Source organism: Ambystoma mexicanum, chromosome 7p (genome assembly GCF_040938575.1).
Source record: "Ambystoma mexicanum isolate Mex_15411 chromosome 7p, UKY_AmexF1_1, whole genome shotgun sequence".
NCBI lineage: Eukaryota > Metazoa > Chordata > Amphibia > Caudata > Ambystomatidae > Ambystoma > Ambystoma mexicanum.
In genome coordinates, this window is record NC_090939.1 from 197,815,067 (window position 1) to 197,829,604 (window position 14,538).

General features: G+C 44.1%; 1 protein-coding gene across 2 annotated transcripts in view; it reads right to left on the reverse strand.

The window, feature by feature from the left end:
- B3GALT5 (beta-1,3-galactosyltransferase 5) overlaps positions 1-14,538 on the reverse strand; it is a 259,165-nt gene that overhangs the window by 16,368 nt on the left and 228,259 nt on the right. The window lies entirely within an intron of this gene.

A 14,538-nucleotide genomic window follows, 5' to 3' on the forward strand; every position in this document is an offset into this window, starting at 1 on the left:
TTTACATAGGAAGTTTTTTAAAAAAAAGTGCTAGTATTATTTTTTTAATGTTGCCTATCTATTTTTAAAATAAAATGTTTTACTGGACTATCCCTTTAAGCTGGTCATGACTTCCCACATCTGCTGTATTTCTAAGGTTTCGGTGTGTTAAATCTGCACAACTTAACTGCACATTAACCAAGGTTTTTTCAGTGACTTTTAAGAGTTTTGTTATACCATTGTTTTTTTACACGCCACTAGCCATGGCCTTTGGCCGTGTCCACTCTGCATGTTCCCCCAAAATCTTTCTTTTGGACACACTATGCTTGGCTTTTGAGCCCACTAGCCAAGGCCTTCGGCCCTGGCCATTGAGCATGGCCTTCGGCTGTGCCCACTTACCTTTTAAAACACTACCTTTGTTTCTCACTCATGACTATTGGCCCTGGCCTTCAGCCGTGGCTCCTTTACATATTGCCTCAATAGCTTTCTTCCTGGCCCACTAGCCATGGCCTTAAGCCATGTCCAATGCCCACAGCCTGTGACCATATCCACTCTTCAATTGCTCCAATAGTTTTCCTAAAGATGGGCAGTGGCCACAGCCGTTCATTGTGACCCCTTGACTTGGTTCCCACTAGGTGCCATGTACAATATCTTGTACAATATCGGCTTCACCGCTGGCCATAACTAGTGGGAAGGCCATTATTCCAAGATAATTACCCCTCCCTCAGTCAATAAGGTCATATTACACTGCTTTAAAGCTTGTGGAACCCAGCATTAAGTGTAATCGGTAAAGTAATGTGTTTTTTTAATGAGGATTTAGTACTCTTTTCATTTGAATGATTTTAATGTTATTTTAATTATACTTCACTTGAAGGAATTGATTTGGGAGCCCAGGCTGGTGGAGACAATTCCCAGTATTTTTATTGTGACTGGTTATGACCTTTGTTTGGTTTGAAAAAGCAATCATAGTGAACGTAAGGCTTCAGACTACCAATGCTGGATGTTGCTTACGAGAATTGTGACTTCATTAACGCCGCCACACTTGAGCGCAACAGCTCATTGTGTTGCCTATACACCTATTTGAACAGCAGACACATTCAAACATACCAAATCCCTTAAACATGTTTATGTAACAAACTCTACACAATTGGTCCTGAGAACTGTGGCTCAAATGTTTCAGCCACAGGCCCCCACCAGATTAATTTAATTAGCTGTAGAAGACCTATAACATAATTAGTCCAACCATAGATCTCCCCATCCCCCCCCCCGATTAAAAAGCTGTAGGGAAACCTTTCCAAATAATACAAAAGTAGAAAGAAAACACATGGCAGAGTGCCAAGAGTGTAAATGTCTTCTGCACCTCCCTGTCAGAGCCAAAGCTAGGCACCATTATACTTCTAGATGTGTGATGCCCCATTGCACAGATTATGCTTTTGCTATTCAGATTACATTTTTTTTTTAAATGTAGTTGACTTGTGCCACCTACTGCTTAATGGATGCTAACTGAAGAGAGAAGAAAGTGTTTAAAAGTGTAGGATTTGTTTTGGCATGACAACTATCAATGCTTGTGGCATGTATTGGCTTAAAGGCATGGTCTAGTAAAACATTTTATTGTCCCTACGGGTCGGCCATGTTTTTTTAAGCCGAAGTGGCTCGATTTTAGAAAACTTTCCTATGGACCTCACCCGAGTTTTCGTCCATTAAATGCACGCGAAAACAAGCACCAGGGCGCCGCCATTTTCTGATAATCCTATCACTTGCCGCATCGCCCTGGCTGACCTGCTTTTGCGGCACTAAATCAATCCCCCCGCCCCTGAGCCTGACATTATCCAAACATTCATATTCCTCGCCTCTCTCCGTGACGTTACTGTGCTGCGTAGGCAAACGCGCCCAGTCGTCTTCTACGCGACTCCACACAGAACCCGGAAACCAACACAGACCATCTCACAACACAGTGCGCCACAATTCGGAATATGAAACTGTACTTTAAAATCAAACAGCAACACGGTACATTTGGTAAAGTACATTTATTTTACATTAAATGTTTAGAGAATATTCAGCAATTGCCATATGAACTCCGAAAGCCATTTATTTTCTTTTATCTGTATCCGCCATGGTACACAGGGTGTTGCTTTTTGTTAAAAGAAGCACTTTGGAAACACGGTGAACCGCAAGGCTGTTCCATCAACTAGGCACTAGTCCATCGTAAAGGTTGATATGTTGCTTCTAGCCACTAGTACAGCGTAAGGGCATGTGGGCCCTTGGCGATCGACCCATAAAATTGTCAGTGTGCTCCAGTTGTTCACACAAAGCTGCAGGTGTCTACTGTGAAAGCCATCTGCTGGTGTCTCAAACCGATGGCAGTAGCAGAAGGGGAGCAAATACCTGTTATGAAAACAAAAAAATTATAATTAGTCTCGCCAGCCGATCTTCATTAATATTACTTATTTTATTTATTACAGCCGATCAGAAACTATTTGCTTGCAAGGATAGTTCAATGGGGTATGTTCGGCTCTAAAATCAATGCGAAAAGTAACGAAATAAATCGAGGCCAACACACAATGATAAACGACAGTTAGTCTACATGCGTGAGGAATGATATGATATATGATATGGCATTTGTAACGCGCCTATACTCAAGTGTTTCTAGGCGCGACGAGGCAGGTGGGGAACAAGGGCAGACAGACAACGATCCTACTAGGCCAGGTGTCTTTCTGATCGCGCATGGGGAAGGGGGTTGGGGGGGAAAAGTGCTGTACATGGTTAGTTGAATACAAATTAAATAATAGGGCCAGCTGGTGGCAAGTGCAAGGTAAATGCCGGGAGAAGGGGCTGAAGGATACAGAGACAGTCCCGTAGTGCAGGTAGGCAGTGCAGGGAAAAGTGGCTGGGCCAAGGACCGAGATCAGTGAGACCAGTGGACCTGCATGCCCATGTGCCCACTACGAACACGTTTCCCTTGCTTTTCCTAGCTCTTCATTCATTCATTTATTCATGCATCCATTCATTAAATCTTCATTCCGGTATAAAAGCGTGTAAAGGTTTACTTACAGTATATTTGAAATTTCCATTGTGTCTCTTCGTAATGCAGTCTGTAAAACGGACCGTGCTCTTGACAACGATTTTTCGTATACTGAACTAAAATGAAACTCAGTCTAGTTTCTGAATTTTCTGCCTTATCGTCTCTTACGTTATTGCGCACCCCCTTTCAAATGTAGTTCTTTTGGCATGGTCCCTGTCTCAAGGTCAAAAAACAATAGACCCTTATACTTCCAGTGCGACTTGTGGGCCTCATCTGGGCGCGAGCGGAAAATCAAAGACGCTGTCCTTTGCATTCTTTATTTGCAACATCACGTAGTATAGGCATCTGTGAGAACTTGAAGTTTAGAATCCGTCTATGTAGTGCGCCTCAATGTGCAAATGCGAACTGGCTTCTCTCCCAAATGCCACGGCCCACTTGGCTGGCACGTTCTAAGTGCCCCAATTTTGTCCCCGTTGTCTGCAAGCTTTGCAGCCCAAATTGAGACATTTAATTTTTGGCGGAAGTTCAGGGAAAGTATAAAGTACCACAGGAGTTGAGTTAAAAGTGACATTTATTGTTTGTTTGTTTGTTTTATTATTTGCAATACGCAAGCCTCCCCTCCGTTAACAGTGCGCAGCATTTACAGTTACATGAGATGAGACATGAGAAAAATATATACATACACATATATGAGGTGAATAGAGAGAATTCAAAGATGACACCCAGCTTGTTCGCCACCCATGATGGTGAAGGTAGGGGTTAGGGTTACAGGTACACTGTACAATGACATTTATTTACAAAAAGACAATCGTATTGCAATTATTTAAACCGGGATTTGTACTTCACAATCAGCTGTGCTTCGGGTGGGCATGGCACAGTCGCAATGTTCGGTGGCAATGGATCACTGCTCTGCACAGAAACGTCCAAAATTCCATATCTGTGCTTCTCTAACACAGCAACAATAAGGCCTTTCACAAAGTCGAACTGCATTTCATCATAGACTGGTTTGATCACCCATTGCTTACTTCGTTTTGAAAACACCTTAGTGTAGCGAGGCATCCTTACTTTACCCCGAGTCCTAGATTGTTCACGTGCGACATTGCTGTTATGGGCCAAGACCGCTAGTAGAGTGCGATGTTTCATGCCCCGAAAGATAAAATGCAAGCGCTTTGGCCTGTACTTTAGGCACAAATTGTGGAACACCTCCAAATCTCCTGTGTGACAGAATTCTGTCAGTCCTCTCAAATCTCTTGATAGAGTTTTGTCGAAAACAATCTTCTCAATGGCTTTGTGTGTCGGTGAAGATGGAATCAACCACTTCTTCTGTGCCTCCTCTGGGGACAAAGGGCCATGTTCACATTGGTGGAAATGTTGATCTGCTGTCCAGCGGTGAACGTTGGTACAGTGGTGCATCAGTGACCGCCATTTTTCAAGTAGTATTTCCACTGACCCTTCACAAGTTTTTGAGCTCCACCAAAGATGGTTGGTGATAGAATGGGACCACTGCAAAATACTTTCAAAACCTTTTTTTTTCCCTGCAGCCGAGATTTCCTTATTGATTGATTTAGCAAGATGCCATACGTCAAATTGATGTTTAATATGTGGGAACTGCTCTCTCATTGTCTTGGCAATTGAAACGTGTCTATCCGTGGCTATGAGGTCAATGTGCATTCCCCTTGATTGTAGATATTCCACTGATTTTATAAATCCTAGTTTCTCCATGGCCACTGACGATGTACATTGTGTTACCTGCACGACCACCAAACTCACAATTTTCTTACTATCCATGTCCTGAAAGTGGTAGGTGCAGTACTTGGCAGAAAATCCAGGGCTGTCGCACTGTCCATCGCCGGCTAGCCTGAATCGTTTGCCTTCGAATGTACTTGCTAGAGACAATTGTTCAATTTTCCAGGCATCACTAATGGCCGGAAACATATAATCACGTTGGTATATGTAGTACAGCGCTTTAGAAATGAAATGGAGTCCCACAAACTGAAAGAAAGCCTCTAACTTTCTAAAACTGGAGCCACTAAAAAGTGATGCAGCTGCACACAGTAGATTGCCTGCTGGCAGTTTCCCCAGCATCGGTTGTGCAGACCATGAGAACCTATGATTTAATCTACAGGCGGCATTTATTTTGACGTTACTGCCTTTTATTTGACGAGTCACATTAATCAATGGCTTCCCACATACTTTCCCTCTAATGGAATGCACACATTTCAGCATACTTATAATTTCCATCAAACAACTGTCGAATACAATGTATTTGCTCTCTTTCATTAGACTGTCATCCTGCGTCAACGTTGTTTCGGCCTGTGACTTTGTGGAGATTGCAACACATTGGAAAGTAATATCGCTGATATCAAGTTCTGATGCGTCTATGGATGCTGCGGCTGGTTCATTCTCTGTCATTTCGACATCTATTACTTCAACATTGATGGGAGAACACAACAATGTCGACAGGTTTTTTGGTGGCAAATTTGTGGCGGGTGTAGATTGTGTGAATTGATCTGCAACTACTTCAGAGCTATCTTCAATACATTCAATAACATCTTCTTGTGGTGGTACGGTCGCACTGTAGCTATGGTCCAATGCAACTTTGCTGTAGTCTCCAAACACAGTTAATTCATGTTCTGGCCATTGGACATGAGCATCTCAAGCCTGAACACGCCTTGCCTGAATTAATAGTTCCTCCATAGTGTACACGGTCTGGCAAGCCACATCTCTCATTCGTTTCACTGTCTGTGTATATATAGTTCTGACACCCACGGGTAACTGGAGGAGAGATTGGAAAAGGGATGTTCAGTTTAAACACAAGATAAAGTGTAGTACAATTGACTGGAAAAAAACATAAAATAGTCCCCAGCACAAACATTATTTTAAAGTTATGAACTGTTTGTAACTAACCTTTTTTTGGTTTTTTTTCTTTTCAACTTTTTTGACTCGACCTTCAACATCTGCACGCTGTAGCTCCGATTCGTTTCCGCATGTCCTCCCTTCCTCTTGCGCTGCAACGACTATATTTTCTGTATCCGCATAGACAGCACGGAATGAGGCTCCATCGTCTCCCTGAAACATAGTACTTTCATTACTATGTATCAAAATATTGTTAGCATAAAACACACGTGAGGACGAACACACGGGTACATCTCAATAGCCAAACACGATTTAAACATTGTGTGCAACAATCAAACGACAAGTATTCGACCAGTGATGATCTATTTCGATGGAGCTGTCAGTATCCATACCTCTGGCTCTGCATGGACTGCCATGAATGGTTGTATTGGAGAGGAGGCATCCGCATCTCCCTGAAACACAGTACTTGCATTAGTATGCTTTTCAATATTGGAAACACAACACACACTTGGGGTCGACGGCACAAGTACATATAAAGAGATAACCACAAATGATGCATTGTCCAAAAGAATCAAGGAAAATCTAAATATGATCACATTTCATCGACTTATTTCTCCGATTTATTTACATCTGCATCATCTAAATGAGATGTTGTGATTGTGGTAGAAGCTCCGTCGTCTCCCTGAAACACAGTACTTGGATTAGTATGGTTTTCAATATTGGAAACATAACACACACTTGGGGTCGAACGCACAGGTACATATAAAGAGATAACCGCAAATGATGCATTGTCCAAAAGAATCAAGGAAAATCTAAATATGATCACATTTCATCGACTTATTTCTCCGATTTATTTACATCTGCATCATCTAAATTGGATGTTGTGATTGTAGTGGAAGCTTTGTCGTCTCCCTGAAACACAGCACTTGCGTTAATAGGGAAGAAAGTATAGCAAATGGAATCACGTTATATGATCACGCATGATGGAGCTGCCATTATCCATACCTCATGCTGCTGAAGAATATCTATGGATGTTGCAAATGTAGTGCGCACTGCCGAAAGCTGTTGCGCCGATTCGTATACCCATGGTCCCGCTTCCACTTCCCCTGGAATTACTTGAATGTCAGGCTCTGCATCAAGTGCAGGGGTTGGCGCTCCATCAACTGCCTGAAACATAGTACTTGCATTAGTGAGGATTACAATAGTGAAAACATAACACACACCTGGGGTCGACAGCACAGGTACATATCAACGGCTAACCACGAATGAAACATTGTGTAGAACAATCAAACGACAAGAATTCCAGCTCTGATGATGACGCTCGATGGAGCTGTCAGTATCCATACCTCCTGCTGGTGAAGAACATCTAGAAATGTTGTAGATGTGGCGGACGCTTCAGCATCTCCCTGAAAGACAGTACTTGCATTAGTATGGATAACGCTAATTATAACTGAACACAAACACCAGTGGACGATAACTAAGGTGTATATCAATTGGAAAGCACTAACCAAACATTCGGTAAAATAATTACACGATAAAATAAAACTATTACTTGACATGCATAAAACAAGTCTGTAGCGGATTAGCCTAGTAAGATTACCTGATACGCGCTAGAAGTGGTTGATAACAGCGACCACGTCAAGGATGTAGAATGTTCTTGCTTCAGATTCAAGAGATAGTCAAGAAGTTGTAAAGGTAATTTAATGATTGATAATGAAATGCCAATATTAAAAATAGCCATGTAAGGCGACAGAATACTTGAAAAATGCTCAATACAGCACAGTTCCCTGTTCCCATATATATACACATTGCGTTTGTGGGTTATGAAATCGAAAAAGAATATATTGATAAATGTCGTTATTCAAAAAACTATACACTCATATCAATATCGAAATTATTACAAGGGATAGAACACCTACAATATCAATTAATCCGTTCAGATACCTACACACTACCGCAAGGCCTAAAGCTAAATCCGGACACTTGACTCACCGGTGGCGGAATGTGGACGAATAGAGTGGGAATAGCGTTTTCGAGCAATTTCCGTGTCGTTCGCCGTTTATTCTTCTTTGTTACGCAAGATGTTGTGTACATGTCCAAGGAAAAGTGCCGGCTGCAGATGCGGTATCGATCACCCCTCTTGTCCTGTAAGACTTGTTGTTCCAGCTCATCCAGTGGATATCCGCAATGTCTGACCCATTCTCTTATTCGATCAACAGTTTTCGGGAATACATGCATTTTAGTGCCTTCAGATTTCGCATGGGTCTTCGAAGGGCAACCGCTAATCGAACAGGCAGGCATTGTTGATAAATCTGAAAAGTAAATATCGACATTATTATACAATCTTCAAGAATAAAGATTTGATACAAAAGTAAATGAATCATACAATGATCAATGCAAGGTTTGTTTTGGTCGCAGGAACTATACCAGTTCATTATGTGCGGCTTAGTATTTGCATAAGTTGCAGAAATGTGTAAATGATGTGACTAAAATCTGAACATGTGACTCATCCCTTGGATGTTCTGTATTGCACGAGAAGGAAACATGCTTACATTATAGACTGGACCCCCGAAGGATGCAATTCGATGACAATAGACACAGATGAAAATAAATAGATCTATTGATAGCATAGGAATCGAAACTCAAGTCAATAGCAATGAGACCAATGAACATAGCACTATTGTGTACTCAACTCGCAAATAGATAGAAATTTAAAAATCTGCGAAATATGACTAGGATACATGGCCTTACCTTGACCAACAAACAGTTGGATTCAGCAAGCAGAGCAGTATGTTGCAGGAGAATAGGTGGGTGGCACACTGATGGGTTTGCTCTAAGCGGTCACAGAAGTTCACGGATAGCATGACGACGAGCAGATTAGCGTAGATCTCAGTGGTTGCCAGGTAAGACGTTCAGGAGTTGACTTGCAAAGCACAAAGATGTTCTCATGAGACATATCAAGTGGTTTATAAAGTATTAGAAACAGGGGTGTGTTTGTGAATGAATGACGTATGTATGTCGTGGTCTTAGGGGGGCGGCCTGCTTCAAGGGGAGGCCTGGCTGGAGACACGGGGTCTGAGGAGGCCATGTGACCGATGGCCTCTTGGCGTGGGATACCTTTTGAAGTGTACATGTACTTTGGCACCTTGGCCTTTCGCGCCCCTGACAGCCCCCCATGCAAGCGCTCATCCACTGGCGCCAACCGCCTTTGATAGAGGGGGGTGGGATGGATGGGCCTGGGGCGTGCAGATAAGGCACAGGAAGACTGCTGAATGGAGACACACTTATGTGGATTGCAGGGGGGTGGCCTGCTTCAAGGGGAGGCCTGGCTGGAGACACAGGGTTTGAGGAGGCCATGTGACCGATGGCCCCTTGGCGTGTGATACCTTTTGAAGTGTACATGTAGTTTGGCACCTTGGCCTTTCGCGCCCCTGACAGCGCGCATCCACTGGCGCGAACCGCCTTTGATAGAGGGTGGGTGGGATGGATGGGCCTGTGGCGTGCAGGTAAGGCACATGAAGACTGCTGAATGGAGACACACTTATGTGGATTGCAGGGGGGCGGCCTGCTTCAAGGGGAGGCCTGGCTGGAGACACGGGGTCTGAGGAGGCCATGTGACCGATGGCCCCTTGGCGTGGGATACCTTTTGAAGTGTACATGTAGTTTGGCACCTTGGCCTTTCGCGCCCCTGACAGCCCCCCATGCCAGTGCTCATCCACTGGCGCGAACCGCCTTTATATCAATATATAGTATATCGCCTTTATATCAATGATAGTATATCGTTGCTTATCAATAACAAATGCCACATACCGGAGATTCTTGTGAGCACAGACCCACACTTCAACCGGTGTATTATAGTGGTCAAGACCCTAAGGCCTGTATAATCCAATGGTAATTGTTAGTATAGATATATGTGTGACTTTTATAGAGACATAACCTACTGAAAGACTTTGAACAAGTGTTATTTAGTGCTTGCATTATCGAGAATATGTTATGTTAGCTTAGATAGATAGTGACCACCCTGCTTCACAGCGACCAGACCTTCACCCATTCGGAGCACAGATGTCTGATGTCCATCCTTGAATGGAGACACACTTGATTCATTTAAAAAATCGAAACAACCGTTGTTAAAATATATGTGGTGTTTTATTTTGTATCTTATTTTCATGACACAAAAATACAAGACTTTAAAGATTATACAGGTCAGGTTGCAGCACAGCGAGAGAAAATCCCCTGTACTGACCGCTGTCACTCGGGAACGTTTCTCTAATGGCACGAACGGATATCACTCTTCGAACGCGGTGGATATAGTAGAAGAACATGAAATAGAAGTGGCATGACAAGCAGAGTATACTTACTCGTTACTCGGATTACGAGGACGAACAGTTGCGCGAAGTTCGTGCATAAGCACCATCATTATTCTCAACACGGCCCGTGTGAGGCAGGCTGCCCTGAAGTCTGGCAGCTCGGTGATGCATTGCGGTCATGGCTCGCCTTCCGAAATGTAGGCCAGGCATCCTGAGTTTTCTCGGCAGCAGCAGTTCTCGTCCTCAGTTGGCATTAGCTCGCATCGATTGCATGTGCACCAGGTGGAGACGCCGTCCATGCGACTAGGCCCAGGCTCTTCATCTGTTGATACATCCTGCCAACTGCCGTCCGAATCCCCATCGTTTTCGCGTGCTTTCCTTTCCAGTAGTTCCTCCTCGGTATACTCTGGCTCGTACATGTAGGGCATTATTGTAGCCATTGTGTGTTAAACAAACTAAAATAATTTGTAGCGGTGGTACTGGTATCTGTTCACACGTGCTACAAGCGGCGAAGGTAGCTGACCAGAGCACTGAAACGAGTCACAGAATACTCAAAGTAACACAGAGAGAGGAATGGAATCGAAAATCTGCTGCTGTGTGTTGTGAAACGGTCTGTTTATACTTATTGAGGAAAGAGGCGTCCTGCCATTTCCATGGCAACACGTCATTAGCTGAAGCGCAGCGAATGTTGACACAAGACGTGCTTTGGCATTGGGAAATGGGGGGTACGAGTCTGCTGATGACAGACTCAGGGGAGGGCGATTTGATTTAGTGCCGCAAAAGCAGGTCAGCCAGGGCGATGGGGGAAATGATAGGATTATCAGAAAATGGCGGCTCCCTGGTGCTTGTTTCCGCGTGCGTTTAATGGACGAAAACTCGGGTAAGGTCCATAGGAAAGTTTTCTAAAATCGAGCCACTTAGGCTTAAAAAAACATGGCCGACCCGTAGGGACAATACAAATTTTTATTAGACCATGCCTTTAAATACAATGTGTTACTTTCTGTGTTTTCCACCATATTAACTGATGTGGGGCTGCTATACTAGACGTGGGCCAATCAGGAGTTCAGCTGAAGGAGGATGCCCACTGTGCAACTAACTGCTGGGCCCCTTGTGGATGTTTACTCCCACCATGCATGAAGCAGAGGTGAGCCACAGGCACAGTGAGCCACCTAGCCCCCGAGCAACATGTTGTGAGGGCAAGCAGCACGGTGGAGGCAAAGCCGGCATGGGTTCCTGTGGAACCCAGAGGAGGGCAAAAGATCAAGCAGGCAGACAACAGAGAACCATACTGAGACTGTTGTCTTCTTTGCAGCTACCGGTCCGATAGCACAGCGAGTAGAACGCTCACTTTGACATCTGTGCAGAACTCGCTGATGCAGGTTCGAATCTCGGCAGGGCCAAACTCAGCCTTTCATCCTTCAGAGGAAGATAAATGAGCCCCACACACTGTGGGTAATAATAAGCAGTGCTCAGATGCCTGAGGGTACATAGGGCTATATAAATGCTAAATTATTATTATTATTATGTTCATCTGCCTCTAACCTCATGCCAATCCTATCACCCATGTGCCTATCAAGCCACATTCTCTTGTTGCCCTCCTTCCTCTTTTTAGCCCAATGTGACTCCATTCTTCCATGTGCCGTTTGACATACCCTCAGTTCATCATGCTACTTATTTGATAGTTTTGGACCGCCATTTTGTGTGCCTGTCCCCAGCTTGCCAGTCTGACACTTCTTTCCCTCTCGCTGCCTCCTTTTCTGGCATGCTTTTACCATCACGCACACCTTCATGAACATTGCAATCTTGTATGCCTTACACACACACTCGCACATCCAGTGCCTTGCAGGTACCCTCACCCTCTCTCTCATTCTTGCACATACCTGCTCTCTCTCTCTCTCTTATCACATACACACTCGTATGCACCCTCCCTTGCATACTTAATCACTCTCACCCTATATATTTCACACCTTACCCCTGTCTGCAAACTGTCAGGACTGTCCCCGCTGTGAGAAACCTGAAGGTGTCTCCCTGACCAGTCCCCGGCCGTCACTATTGGATCTAGTTCCTGGGGGTGGACCAGTGAGGGAGCCCCCTTTTCATGACAAATTTTCCCCAACCTTCTACGTAGGATATACAAACAATTTACCCCCACCCCTTTTCCACAGTAATACTTTTGCACATTCCAAAGGATGACGGACTAACACTCGAGCCGTCTACCTGACGTGTCCCAACACAAGGGTCAGGCAAAGTCAGGCAATTGACCTGAATCACACCCACCTGATGGCCCTTTCACTTCCCCACAGGGATAAAAGGTGGAGCACGAGAGCACACTACGAGCAAGGGAGCCTGCACGTCCAAAAAGCTAACTCAGCATGGCAGTTCAAGAAAGACAGCGCATATCGAGAGGATGACAAGGAAAGAAGCGACCTTGCCCTTTCCGACCAAGGTCTTTGAGACCTCGCAGAAGGAATCGTAAGGCCTTGAACAGTTGCCAGTGTGTGTTGCAGTAGATGTCAATGGTACACAAGACCCTCCTTCGCTGACAACCAACCCGGGGAGAGACGCTTGTCTCTGTGGTACCAACCTTTACTCCAAGGAGAAAGAGAGCCAAGCTGTTCATCACAGCCAGTGAGTCGAGGGGAGTGTGGATACAGAACCAAACTGCATTGAAGGAAAAGTAGTAAACGGCTAATTGAACTTTGAAAGCATAAAGAGCAATTGTTGTGAAAGGGGCGAGAAATAGCCGGAGAAGTCTGGTACCACGTAGGTGCTCACTCGGGAAACTCTGGGCGATTATCAAAGTATTGAAACTACCATCACCAGAAGGCCTTGGGAAAGGTGAGAAGAGGGGTCAAAGTGGTCATCCAGGGGTCTTGTAAAATCCTCTGTAAAGTCAAAAGTCTTTGACTGACAGACAATTGTGAAGCCAAGCGGAGTGAATCCTGCATCGTAAAAGTTGAATGGAAAAGACAAGATTGGAAACAGTGAACCCGAATGAGGGATGCCGGTAAAAGGGGGCAAAGTCTACAGTCCCGAAAAACAGTGTGCTGACAAGAATGAACCCAACCGAGGGATGCCCACAGGGAACTATTTAAAAAGACATTAAAATGCATGAAAGTTGCAAAGAAGCTTGTGTTGAACACCATAGTGAACCCGAAAGAGGGAGGAAACCCGTTGAGAGGGATCTGAGCCCGAACAAGGGCAATCCAAAGGGTGAACTGTCATCACCTGAAGATTGGTGAATGCCAAAGAGGTCTGAGCTCGAACGAGGGGGATAAAAGGAGTGAGCAGCCATCACCTGAAGATTACGTGCAAACAGAAAGAAACTTTGAACTTTTTGATATTTTCTACCACAGGCCCTCAAAAACAAGGGAACATAATTATCAGGGGTCCGAGTATCATTAAAGAACTTTCAAAGGGATCTACGCATGGAAGAGAGGGATCCATAGGTGAAAGGTGTCACCCAAGATTTAATGTGAAAAGGAACTCTCTGTTTATTTGAATAGATCAGGCCCACGACAGCAAGAGACTTTTTGATAGAAAAGAGACTTAGCTACAGACTGCCCTGATTGCTGAAAGCAGAACTGTTAGCTCATGCTGGGAAAGCTTGAGTGTGTGCTGTGGTCCAAAGTCTCACCTTGTCCCGTGCTGAAAGCATGGGGAAGGGAGAACCCAAGTATTGCATCCTGACTTATCATTTGTGAACACTTTTTTTCTTTCGTAAGAACATTATCCCACACTTCTTTTTGTATTTAGCGTAAGGATTGGCAATAGGTTTTTCTTAGTATCACCCCTTTTTTTTTACACAACGCCACTAGGACTGCCTTATTATTTGATGGTCAAAGCTTGCTCCCATCTTAGATTAGGAGTTTTTCCAACCTATCTTTGCAGTTTAATAAACACCCTTGAACTGTGATCACTTGTGTCTGACTTTACTGTTGCCACCAAGAGTTCCTTACACCTCCAATATATGCTCCATCTGCAACAAGCACACACTTAACACCTGAACTGTTTAAGGCGAGATGATGAGTTTCAAACTCTAACAGTCTTGAAAACGTGGGTAGTTTGGAGTAACACCGGATACATTTACCCATGCCTCCTAATACCGGAATATGCACATTACATGTAAAGTATACTTATGATATAGATTTTTCTTCCATAAAAATACAAGCATTTACACTACTTCTAGATTTTGTATTAAAACTCTAGGTGCTCACCTTATTGTTCATTATTTTCATCAAACCCCCAGACATTTGCACCATTGCCAGCGATATATCCGGTAAGTAAAGAAATGCCATATTTATTAGACCCTCTAGCAAAACAGAGCCACACCAGGGGCAGGTTCCATTATCTCCAGGTACCAACACAGTACAT